Below are 13,609 nucleotides of genomic sequence, written 5' to 3'. Positions count from 1 at the left end.
TAGTATTTTTGGAGCTTTAATCGAGCATCAAACTCTCCATATGACGAAGATAGGTGTTTGATTAGAAAGGGTATATTTCCCCTATTCAAAATTCAAACATCTCTTGAAGTTCACTTTGTTGAAGTTCACTTTGTTTAAAGGAAACCTGTATCTTATCGCGTCATTTGAATCTCTAATTTATTCATAAAATAACTGTGTTTTTGAGCATCCTATGCTCATTAGCAATCATTCATCTCCCGTAATTGAGTGTGTCGTTATCCTGCATAGCATATGATGACACTCAGAACGAAACATCCCCGTAAAGATTCTGCAGATGAATGCTAAAAGCATAAAACATTTTTTGTTCAGTGGCCCTGGACAGCAATTTGGCATAGCAAAAACTGTTAAAATAATGTTGGGCTATAAATAAAAAGATACAACAGAGAGAAACAACAGCGAAGGAATTTTTCCTTTTGTGATGTGCATACCTACTGGTGGTGTTGGTACCATAGAAACATTTTAGGTTATGCGAAAATCTCAAGTATAGAACTCGGAACAGACAAATTTTTCATTAAACATTTTTATGCAAGCTGAATGTCCGAAGATGCCTTGCGGGCTTTCCGCTTTCCATTAGGAGTGCTGCTCTGCGGCTTCGGTGTGTGTGGTTGTTCTATGGTTATTGTTTCTTTTTTAAATTATAGCCGCGAGAAAATTCCGCGTAGTCGCCTCGAGATCTCGCAAGCATTCTACGCAAATTTTGTATTCACATCAGAAATCAATATGAAATTTTTACAGTACTGGTTCTGAAAGTACAGCTGAATAAATCTGAACATTATTCATATTTTCTAATGAAATTACCATAATGAATAGTCTTATAACAAAGACATTTTTGTACTGTGCTTTTACATTTTTTTGCCCGCGGAAATTTCCGGCGTGCACATATTTTTGATAAAGTGAATTCGCCATCCGCTTCAGTTGTTGTGCGGATCAGTGCCACCGTGATAAAACCCAAGCTTCTGAGGTTCCGAGAAATTGGGCAGTGTTTAACCGACACCCACCCCAAAAGTAGCGGAGCTCAACACAAAAAATAGACGGTGAAAAATGGAAATTCTTCCTTTATTGCCATTGCTGCACACTCGAAGTATTCCGAAATTTATAACAAATCGTAAATCACACCGGAAACGTTTCATTTTATAAATTAAACACACGAGAATCTCATAAAAAATATGTTTTTTATGCTCTGTTCCGTAGGGCCTGATGTCTACTCTTCTTCCGCCGGTGAAGAGTGAAAGCTCCACACTGACGGGATGGGATGGCTTTTATCGATTGTTTTTGCAACCGGCAACGCTGTCAGATACGGTGGAAAACAAATATCAACAAAATTGTTAATTTAACAAATGTGCTTTGCTTTATATCACGCATACACGCCCACACGTTGAGCATTTGCAAGTGCAATTGCGATGCAAAAAAAAAATGGATATTCCACATTGACATATTGATTCAAAAAATGAATTTACGTTTCAGTTGGTTATGTTTTTGCGTACGCAAAAGCAAACTCGTCATGTGCGTTCCGAAATTTCAATCCATCCTGGTGAGTTAAAAAATCTGTTTGCGTGGTTGAGCTATGAAAAACATTTGGCAATCAAGCATTCCAAACAATATATTTCACACACCTTTTTACAAACTGAAATCTAGGTTTGGCATCAGAACTAACATATTTTCGCTTTTAAATTAGTCTTTGCATTTTTTCTGTACTGTTAAAATAGTTTAAAATTACATTTTTTTATTTACAGATTAGCTTGTTGTAAAGCAATTCCAGCCCATATCAGATTTGTTGGTACCTTTGTACCCGACCCTCTTCGATTTAAATGAAACGTTGTAGACATTAGCCTGGGTCAAAAAAAAATGCTCAAATCAAAAAGTATATGAGATTGCCCGAAAGAGTACCGTAATCTGGGGTGAATCGGGACAACAGTCTGAATAGGGACAGCAGTTTTTAGAGCACTTAAAGCTTTTAAATTTGGAAATGGACGTACACATTATGTTGGCCTGAGTCTGTTCTAACCGAAACCAACCAAAAAAATCAAAATATTGTGCTCCAACATGGTTAAAAATGCTGTCCCAATTCGCCCCATGTGTCCCGATTGACCCCAGTTTACGGTACTCAAAATGGGGCCTCCAGCCCAAATTTCAGCCCATTTGGTTAAAAATTGGCTTGCCTTGAGCAGAAACAAGTTTAAATGGGAATTAACCCGTAAAACTTGAGCAATTCGGTACATTGCTCTATACAAGTCTGTCGTTGAAATTTAACGACTTTTGCATACCATGGGGTCCAAGGGGATGGTCTGGGAAACAATTCCTCTCAAGGGTGCAAGATGATCCGAGGCCTCTAATCTTGCCTAGAAGCAGATTCATTCCGGCGTCGCCGAAATTCTTATGGTCCCAGCAAAATGTACAGAGATAAATCAAAGCACACAAAGAAGGCTGCCTCGATCAGAGGACGCCATATGTCAATCAGCCACCACGTGGCAGGAGGGTTTCTCCAATTTTGGCTTTAAAAGTGGTTCTGTCAATGTTATAACATTTAATTCAGTCAGATATTTGTGCAAAAACACGTTATAAACGTCAAATATCATTTTAAACTCCAATTTCCACATACCCTCCTGCCATGTGGTGGCTGATTGGCATGTGGCGTCCTCTGATCGAGGCAGCCTTCTTTGTGTGCTTTGATTTATCCCTGTACATTTTGCCGGGACCATAGAATTTCGGTGACGCCGGAATGAATCTGCTTTTAGGCAAGATAAGAGGCCTCGGATCATCTTGCACCCTTGAGAGGAATTGTTTCCCAGACCATCCCCTTGGACCCCATGGTATGCAAAAGTCGTTAAATTTCAACGACAGACTTGTATAGAGCAATGTACCGAATTGCTCAAGTTTTACGGGTTAATTCCCATTTAAACTTGTTTCTGCTCAAGGCAAGCCAATTTGTAACCAAATGGGCTGAAATTTGGGCTGGAGGCCCCATTTTGAGTACTCTTTCAGGCAATCTCATATACTTTTTGATTTGAGCATTTTTTTTTTTTTTTTTTACCCGTGCTAGTAGACATGTTATCCTAAGTTTATATAGGCAATTTTTGTGTATATTGAGCCGGTTCCACCCGAAAATGACATTTGAGAAGGGCGTCTGATATTATTATTTTTTTTTTGTTTTTAATAATTTAAAACTTACTGTGTCTCAAAATCTCAAAGGGTCCTGTCCTGGTGGAGTCGCTTGTAGGCAGTTGGACTCACAATCCAAAGGTCGTCAGTTTGAATCCCGGGGAGGATGGAAGCAAAGGTGTAAAAAGAGGTTTGCAATTGCCTCAACAATCAAGCCTTCGGACACCTAGTTTCGAGTAGGAATCTCGCAATCGAGAACGCCAAGGCAATGCTGTAGAGCGAATAATTTGATTTTTTTTTTTGTGTCTCAAAGCCGTTGTATCTTATAAAAAAATGGAGAAAGGCTTGTAGGAAATTGGTCGGACTTTTTTTTATAAAAATACACTTAAAGAGAAATACACGCTACTTTTATGAGATTTTTTGAATTTTAAGCTTAGTAGTAACATGTTAAGGTGATGTCACGATTTTTTCCGTTCATTTTTTTTTTTTTGAGGAATAAATTCGTTTTTTTTTTCTTTTTTTTTTATCACTTTTATAACATGGCCAAATGGTCGGCATGAGTTTCTGAACAAAACGTAGTACATAGGAAACTGTCTAGGCAGTGCCTTGTTAGATAAAAGTTCATAAAAAAAACTCTATATTGCAACTTGTTACATAAACTCCTATCGAGTTGAAGTTTATTATAAAGCTTCAAAATGCTCGTTTTCCTCACGCCGCTGAGCTGTGGTTTCCACACATCCTATCCATTTTGGTTAGTTAGTGGTAAAAAGTCGAGTAATAGTAAGAGATCTTCTCTGACGATGATAAATCCACCCCTTATGTGAAGCGGAGTGTGAGAAGGGAGCGCCAAACTTAAATTGTACTCTCAGCGCGAAGGGGAACAAATAACAACAAACATCATGTTGAATTATAAAAGGATTTTTAAGTTCAGCTTCTGGATCCGCAGAGCAGGATTTAAGTTTCTCTTAAAGAATCACTAGGGGACTTAGACTTCTGCTGCTTCTACGCAATAGGTAAAAAGGGCAAATAAAATGGAAGTTATGCTTGTATTCCTTTCATTTTCATGCATAGCTTAGGTTACACTCAGACTCACTAGCAAAATAAGTTTTTTTTTGCTTTTTTTTATGTTTATTTTACTTATTTTGTCAACATTCAATTAAGATTTAAAAAAGAAATCATTAGGAAACATAAACTTAGCCTTCACTCCCCAACTCCCCAAAGTTTGGGACCGATTGGTTTAGTCCTCACTTTGCGCAAAGCGATTCAATTTTCTATGGGAATGTGAATGGAAAAACCCATTTTTTGGCTTTTGATATATTCGGATGCTCTGGAATGTGCTCTACAACTTTGCCGAAGAGAGTATGGTGCTAACTTGCTCCTGAAAAAAGATAAAGCGTCCTCAAAACTCGTCTAAAACGTGATTTTCGAGCAAAAAACACGTTGTCGAGTCGCGGGGGATGTCCTGAACCGGGCACCGGTTCTGTCAGCGGAGTGAACAAAAGAAAACTCCATTCTTTTCCACTCGCTACAAAGCTAGAAGTTTATTTATTTATTAATAACACTAATAGTTCACAAATGAGCATGAGCATGAGCACGAGCATGAGAGACCACCCATGGTTGTCCTTCTCCGTTGCTGGACCGTACAGGACCGTAATATCCTATCAACATAACCGGTCATACGCTTCAACGTTCAAATAATGTTTCCCTTATCAACAGCATGCCGAGATTAATAACACTAATAGTTCACAAATATTACAAAACTTACATCTTTTGTGTTTTTCACAGCTGAATTCTTCAGCTACGCCGGTGCTTACTCAAATTGTTTTGATCTTTTTTCTTTGTTTCTAAGCAACAGCACGGGCACCGGTCAAACAATCACAAACACTGACACTGACGCAGAACAAGGGGCTGCTTCGGACGCGCTCCGTCGCAACACACGTTTTAGACGAGTTTTGAACACGCTGTAGCTTTTTTAAGGGGCAAGCTAGCATCATACTCTCTTCGCCAAAGTTGTAGAGGACATTCCAGAGCATCCGAATATGAATCCGGTTTTAGTACAGCGTAAAACGTGGATTTTATAAATATCAAAATCCAAAAAATGGGTTTTTCATACACATTCCCAAAGAAAATTGAATCGCTTTGCGCAAAGTGAGGACTTAACCAATCGTTCCCAAACTTTGGGGGTTGTTTAGGACCCCAAAAGGAACTAACAAATTGCTGTGCTCGCTAAATTTGAACAACTTTATTTTTATTTTCATACAACCATATTACACCCTAGTGTGCCATATGAGCGCAAGTTGCTTTCAGGTAGGCTATGATTTATGAAAAATGCGTCTTGCTACATAAGCGTCCTGCTGTTGCGTACTGGATTTTTTTTTCAAAGTCATCAGAGTAGCAATGGAATTTCCGCTCCCTAGCAGTGGTTCCCAAAAGAGTGAAAATCATTAAGATCCCCGCTCTCCCCGCTAAAACTGAAAGTGTTTTAGAGGAAATTATGAAGCAGGTATTAGACTAGGACAAACAAACTCACTTTTGTCGGTTTGGCAGGTTACATGAATCTGTTTTCAGAAACGCCAACCTGCATATATGTTGAGTTGTTTGCCGCAAATAAGTTTGCGAGTTTGGTAAATTTTACAATTTTAAGTAATCTTTTGCGTACAACTGAGTGTATTCTGCGAAAGATATTACCTACTAGATAGGTAAACCTCGACGGCGAAAAGCTCAAATCCCGGGCTCACCCAAATGTGCCCTTCCCTATGAGGGGGAAGACACCGGGAGAACAATTTGTATACTTGTGTGCGGTGTAATATGAAATGATTTATATCTCCTGGCTGAGCCGCTCTCATCTCATGCACTGGCTGCTTCTGCTGCTGCTGCTGCTGCTGCAAGGAAAAGCACTTCTAGCGGATGTTTTAATCTGTTTGGTGAATTATGGTGGGCAGAACTTTTTCCGCTATTATTCATAAAAGCTTCCTATGGTTGATGAAAAACCGGCTGCTGACTGGTAAAGAGAGTTTAGTACGGAGGTGTACTACTACCGGTTGGTACTTGGTGATATAGTCGAACAAAATTTCAAGATGCTAGTGATTATGGAATATTTAAGCAGGATATTCATACTTATGAAACGGAAACCATTAAGATGAAATTAATACGTGCTGACGTGTGTGTGTTGTGAAATGGAGTACCATTTCGGTGTTTATTCACAGAACCAAATCTACCACCCACTAAATGTGACTAAGGCAGAATAAATGCTTGATATTCTTGAGAATAAAACATAATACCGTTCAACAATCATTGTTATCCGAGCATTCGTTGGTGAAGGTTGTCTGAATCAACATGACTCGTCGCGTCCCGGCGCAAAACGCCGGCAATATTGCCCTACCTGCGGCTCAAGCAGGCAAAAAAGTGGGAATTTCCAAAAGGAAGGTTGAGGCCTCAACTGATGGCCAAAAACCGGGGATTTCCAAGAGGAAGGTGCTTTTGGAAGTGACATCGAACAGCAAAAAGACGAAAAAGAGCGACGGTACTGTACCGATGGATGAGGAGGAGGAGAACTCTTCATCGCACGAGGAGCAGCTTTTGAAGAACAACAAGTTTGCTGGACTGCCTGACGAGGACCAGGTAGCGGAAGCAAAGGAGAATGAAGTGAAACAGCGAAAGGAGAAACTGCCTCCTTTTTATGTGCGGCAATCAGCAGCAACGATCGACTTTCGAGCGGGGCTGGTTGAACTCATCAAGTCTGGGAAAGTCCTAGGCAACATTCGTCTGTGTCAGGACGGATTTAAGGTGCTGGTGCAATCCAGGCAGCACTATCAACTGGTCAAGGATTACTTGACCGAAAACGAGGCGGAGTACTTTACCCATGATGTCGTCATGGATAAGCCGTACAAAATCGTCGTCAGAGGTCTGTACGACATGCCAGTGGAGGAATTAGCTGCCGAGCTAAAAGTTTTGAAACTGGATGTGTTGGCCGTGCACAAAATGAGCCGACGCAACAAAGACATCAAGTACCGTGACCAGCTCTACCTGCTGCATTTGGCTAAGGGATCGACGACGCTTCCTGAGCTGAAGGCAATTCGAGCGGTTTTCAACATTATCGTGTCGTGGGAGCGATACCGACCAGTGCATCGTGACGTCACACAATGCTTCAACTGCCTGGGTTTCGGGCACGGAGGTAAGAACTGCCACCTGAAGCGTCGTTGCGCCAAATGTGGTACCGATGCGCACATCACATCCCAGTGCATCCAAGATTCGCTGGTGAAGTGCCTCAACTGCAACGGTGAGCACTCGTCAACCGACCGAAAGTGCCCCAAGAGAGCTGAGTTCGTGAAAATTCGGCAGCAAGCATCGACGAAGAATCAGCCTCAGCGTCGTAGAACTCCTCCAGCCCTGGTGGAGCAAAATTTTCCACCTCTTCAACCGCGACGCCAGGTCCCGAACTTGGCACCGTTGCCGTTGGATCCCAGGAAGAGAGCTGAGATGAATCATCCACGGCCGGGTTCCAGCCAGGAGCCGAGACCGCCACCACCGGGCTTCAGCCAGGAGCCAAGACCAACCCAAGAACCAGCAGTTGAGGAAAATGGTAATGATCTTTACACCTCAACCGAACTCCTCAATATTTTCAAACAGATGTCCGCTGCACTGCGTGGATGCAAAACCAAGACCCAGCAGATTGAAGTGCTGACCTCGTTCGTCATCCAGTATGGATCGTAGGTCCCTCAAGCTGCTGAATTGGAACGCTTGCTCCATTAGGAGGAAGAATTTAGAGCTGGTGGATTTTCTTCGCGAGAAGGAGATCGACGTAGCTGCCATCACGGAAACTCATCTGAAGCCCGGTGAAAAAGTTTATCTGCAAAACTACAAGATCGCGACGCAGCTCGATAGGACCACCTCTGGAGGAGGAGGTGTGCTTGTCGCTGTTCATCGTGATCTCAAGCCACGCCGGCTGCCACACTTCAAGCTGGACATCATCGAGGCCGTTGGAGTGGAAATTCCCACTTCGGTTGGCCCAGTACTCTTCATTGCTGCATACTGCCCACGTCAGGTGAATTCCAGAGATGGTTCAGCAGCAAAACTGAAGAGCGATATCCAGAAGCTGACACGGCGGAGCGCAAAGTACATCATCGCTGGTGACCTCAACGCGAAGCATGAAGTTTGGGGCAACAGCAGGAGGAATCGGAACGGAGTGATTCTGCACAACGATCTGCAAAACGGATACTACAACGTTGTGAGTCCAGATCGTCCAACGAGGGTGGCTCGGTCTGGGAATCACTCAATCATCGACTTCTTCATTACCAATATGGCTGAGAACGTGGCTCATCCTGAGGTGTTTGAAGAGTTGAGTTCTGATCACTATCCGGTGGTTGTGGAGGTTGGAGCTTCCGTTACTCCGCAGCGGCAACCAACCCGGAAAGATTACCACAACGTTGACTGGCAGCAGTTTCAGCAAGTGGTCGACAGCAACATCGACTATGATCAACACCCGGAAACTTCTGCTGATATTGATCGTTCGCTGGAGGTGATCCAGCAGGCTATCAACCAAGCAGAGGCTGCCAACGTTCGGGAGGTTCCTGTTAATTTTAAGGTAACTGATATTGACGTAGATACTAAACACTTGATTAGACTTAGGAATGTTTATAGGAGACAATATCAACGGACTGGGGACTATGACAAAAGATTTCAGTGAACAATTTGAACAAAATCATACAAGACCGACTTGACAATATCAGAAATCAAGAATTTTCAAAACATGTAAGCCAGCTTGGGAATTATTCAAAACCATTTTGGAAACTTTCAAAAGTTCTTAAAAACAAACCAAAGCCTATTCCTCCTCTTATTGTTGAGGATTCTCCTTTGATTACATCCGAGGAAAAGGCAAATGCACTTGGGCTTCATTTTGTTAGTTCTCATAATCTTGGCGCTTCCATGACCAGCCGTAAAGAAACATCAGTTGCCAATAGTATTTCAACAATCAATGACTCTACCTTTGAATTTCCTGCAGATTCCCATGTTTCTGGTGAGGAAGTCAAAGTTGCAGTAAAACAAATGAAAAATATGAAAGCTCCTGGCTTTGATAACATTTTTAATCTAGTGTTGAAAAAACAGAGTGATCAGTTCTTTCAACATCTAGCCAATATTTTCAATAAATGTTTGCAACTTGGTTACTTCCCCACCAATTGGAAGCTGGGCAAAGTCATACCAATTTTGAAGCCTCAAAAGATCCAACATCGCCAACAAGTTATCGTCCCATTAGTCTTTTGAGTAGTCTGTCCAAACTCTTTGAGAAGGTCATCTATTCAAGGCTTTTGGATTTTACCAACGATAATAATATAATTTTGAACGAGCAGTTTGGCTTCCGAAAGGGACATAATACTGCTCATCAGCTTACGAGAGTAACTAAAATCATCAAGCAGAACAAGCTTGAGTCTAAATCAACTGCTATGGCTTTGTTGGATGTTGAGAAGGCTTTTGACAATGTTTGGCATGATGGTTTGATACATAAACTGTATTTATACGGTTTTCCAATGTATCTTATCAAAATTATCCAGCACTATCTTTCGGAGAGATCGTTCAGGGTTTTTCTGAATGGGATTGCTTCTGGATTATTCAACATTGATGCTGGGGTTCCCCAAGGAAGTATTCTTGGCCCACTTCTGTACAATATTTTTACATCTGATTTGCCTACTCTTCCTGGTAATGGTGTGTTGTCACTTTTTGCTGATGACACTGCCGTTATTTATAAGGGTAAAATAACCAGATATTTAGTTGGCCGTCTTCAGAAGGGTCTTGACGTTCTTTCCGAATACTTTGGCGACTGGAAAATTCGCATAAATGCAGCCAAAACTCAAACCATCATTTTTCCACTTTCCAAATCGGCCAGATTTGCCCCAAAGGATGATGTTTTGATTAAAATGAATGATGTTTCAATACCCTGGTCAAAGGAAGTTGTCTATTTAGGTCTCATACTTGACTCGAAACTATTGTTTCGGCAGCATGTAGATAAAATATTGAACAAGTGCAGCATTCTCATCAGGTGTTTGTATCCTTTAATTAACAGAAAATCAAAGCTATCTTTGAAAAATAAGCTAGCAGTTTACAAACAAATAATTTACCCCGTTATTGAGTATGCAGTACCTGTTTGGGAGTGTTGCGCTAGAACTCATAAATTGAAGCTCCAGCGTGTCCAAAACAAGGTACTCAAAATGGTTTTGAATGTTCCTGGCTGGACAAGATCAAGTGAGGTTCATGAATTAGCAGAAGTAAAAATGTTGGATCAGAAGATTCAAGAAAAATGTTTGAAATTCAGGGAAAAATGTGCTATATCTGAATACCCCTTGATTCAAGGATTGGTTTAGTTTATTGTAAGTTTAAGTTAGTTTTAGGTTAGGTTATGTTTTCTTATCAATTTTTTTTTTCCTCGTTGTACCTAGAGTTACAAAAATGATAAATCATATACTTTTAAAGTTATGAAAATGAACAGTGTTTAAATCACGAAAAGCAAACTAAAGCTGAAGAGCCACAGCTGACCACTTATTATGTAAACCAAATGTAATTATTATAAGAAAGATTCAATAAAGTATATTTAATTCAAAAAATTCCGTTCAACAAACATTATTATTTTGGGTCGCACCGTCATCTTCTATGATGAATCCTGACCAAACATCCTATCCTACTAACACATTTTCAGGTTCCGGGCGCACAGGGCACCCCAGCTGCCCTAGAAGTAACCTGCGCTAACTAATATTCCCGTCCCTTAAAATCGAGATCTACTAACTGGCATGGCGGGTGCCGTTGGTGGCCAATGACAGTTACCTGTTCGCAACTGATCTAGTTTTAGCAATCATGGTGTTTTATCTTTTCGGCGCATTCATACATGCTGTTGATAAGGGAAACACCACGAGATCGTCGAAGCGTATCATCAGTAGTGCTGAAAGGATATTACGGTTCTGTTCAGCAACGGAGGGGTAACCATGGGATGTCCCTCATGCTCATGCTTATGCACTAGAGTTTATAAAATCTAACACTCGCCCCATAGCAACTTAGGGATCGGCAGCCGAAGCCGCTAACCACCGCGCCACGAGGCCCTTCGTTTATACTTGGTTATTATGTATGTACGAATATTAAACCGACGTCTGGAAGAAAATGAAGTGAATCTTAAGAATGTGCAACACAACACAACTAAATCATAAACATGTTCAAGAAAATCACTTTGTCCATATTTGAACTGAATAGGGTAGAGGACCCAGAAATCGCCCACTTTATAGTGGCAATCTAGGAAATTTGATGAGAATCTGATGACAATTTATGGTTTTTGGTTCTATTTGTTGTAGAACGTTGATAAACTATTTGATTTTAAGTTTCCACAAGGTTTTTATCATTTACGTGTTCATTTTTAATAAAACTTTGCGTTTTAATAAAGTGCTCTGGAGAGCCTATTTTCGCCCCCCTAAATCCAATTTTCGCCCACCCTTGGAACCAGTTTTCGCCCACGACAAAAATCAAAAAATTAAATGAAATTATGACTCAAAGCTAAGCAAATGTGGTCTCCTATTGATACACAACATGTTCCCGAAGCTAAATTTTATTGATGTGCACATATTTTGTCGTACATATTATAAATTGAGGTTCAAAAAATCCTAGGAGTTTTTTTTCAGATATCTGCTTATTTTGAGATTCTCTGTCTATTATAACTAAAACCAAAACATGTTCTCACTCTCTCTAAAAAATATGACTGAATCAAAATTTGTGATAGAACTCATGTGTCCATGTGTCCCTGTTCACCCAAGATATGGGCACACAGTTACAATTAGCTCCATGTTGTTGTAGATTTTGTTAGGGGAACTTTAACCCTATGGGTCATTTGCTCCCGAATTGACTCAATATAAATCATCGAGTACCTCTTAATAAAAAATTTAAAGCACATGTGTAACTACTTCTCCATCCTCTGCTTAATTTGTTCTCCTATGTACCAGTAAACTTTTACAACATTTGAACCAAAACCCCTTATGAATGAAAGTTATTAAAATGATTATTTAACCTTTAAAAATAATCTAGAATGTTCCAAATATATTTTCAAGCACATTTCGCTGCGATTAGATTCGTTTTTATGGTAAACGAAAACTGGTTCTAGATAAAATCTGAAAACATAATACTAGATTTCGCCCTGGGCGAAAATTGGATCTTATGTTTTTTCATGACCCCAGAAATCGCCCACTTTATTTTATTGAAATAACCTTTGGTAAACGTTTAAAACAGGTAAATCACTAGATTTTCATGAAATTCAGACATACAGTGAACTAATGAATTATTCATTTACATTGTTTTCGGACAAAATAAGTTGTTTTCCCTCATTAACATTATTACCCGCAGTAGTCTAAATTGACAAAAATATGGCGGCTGCAGTAAGGCTTTTTTGAAAAGCTTATAAAAACGTAATAAACAATAGAAATTCATAAGGAAAGTTTCAATTGGTACTAGAAATGAATGAATATGTAAACCTGCATAATAAATTCAACCAAAAAACTGTATGAGTTTGCTAAATACAGATTAAATCCAGTAGGTGGGCGAAAACTGGAGCAGGGCGAAAACTGGGTCCTCTACCCTACTGGTGCAAGGAGAACAGCTTTTTCTGATTTGATGGACTTATATTTTTTCCTGAATACAATATTCAACTTTTGAATAAATCCACAACGATTAGATAAATTTCTTGTAGAAGACTCTTCTCATTTTTTTTCAACTACTCACGGAAAAATCGAAATTTGTTGCTTACTCATTAGTCTCACCCGGCACCATCTCCTGTAGTTGTTTTACCAATGCACCAAGACAGATTGAAAGTAAACAAGTCGTATCTCAACATTGCTAACTGCACACGCATTGTTTACAATGTTGGGTGTACGATCCGAACGTAAATATAATCAGACCCCGCACATCGTAATACACCACCAGACGAACGATGCTCATACGCACGTTTTAAGATTCAGTGTTAACAACACATTTCAACCTGTGCCCCTCCTCCTTGGGTTGTCCAAACCCAGAAAGTCGTCAAACTGAAGCGGCTGCTTCTCCTTCCCGCCCTCGCTGGAGACCGATGACCAAAAGTAAACAAGTTTTGATTACAAGCCAGCAAATGCCGCAGCAGCACTTGCGTTCTTATTTGCTCAAAAGCTTGACTTGGATGATGCTAGGGCACGTGCTGCCTCTTCACGTGGCGGGTTTGACTGGCGAAGTGTTCATGCATGAATTATTCCGATTTTGGAATAATGTTAAGGACTTTGACTTGAGAAAGTTAATGCTTGCATCACCAAATTAGATGATTAGTAGGACATCTCAACGTTTGCATGTAACATATTTGTTAGTTATTCAATTTATTAATAACAAACGATTTTTGATCCAAATTTGGCCTTTGTTATTTCCATGAAAAATCTAAACCTAAAACAACAACAGTTTAGTTCAAAACATGCCTTAAAACTTT

The 13,609-nt window shown here is 40.2% G+C and overlaps 1 protein-coding gene across 1 annotated transcript in view; it reads right to left on the bottom strand.

Annotated features, from left to right (window-relative positions):
• Window positions 1–13,609, bottom strand: part of LOC6035372 (titin) — a 237,278-nt gene that overhangs the window by 191,945 nt on the left and 31,724 nt on the right. The gene's annotated exons all lie outside the window — the stretch shown is intronic.

This window comes from Culex quinquefasciatus, chromosome 1, assembly GCF_015732765.1.
Source record: "Culex quinquefasciatus strain JHB chromosome 1, VPISU_Cqui_1.0_pri_paternal, whole genome shotgun sequence".
Taxonomy (NCBI): domain Eukaryota; kingdom Metazoa; phylum Arthropoda; class Insecta; order Diptera; family Culicidae; genus Culex; species Culex quinquefasciatus.
This window is presented reverse-complemented; position numbering and strand designations above follow the sequence as displayed.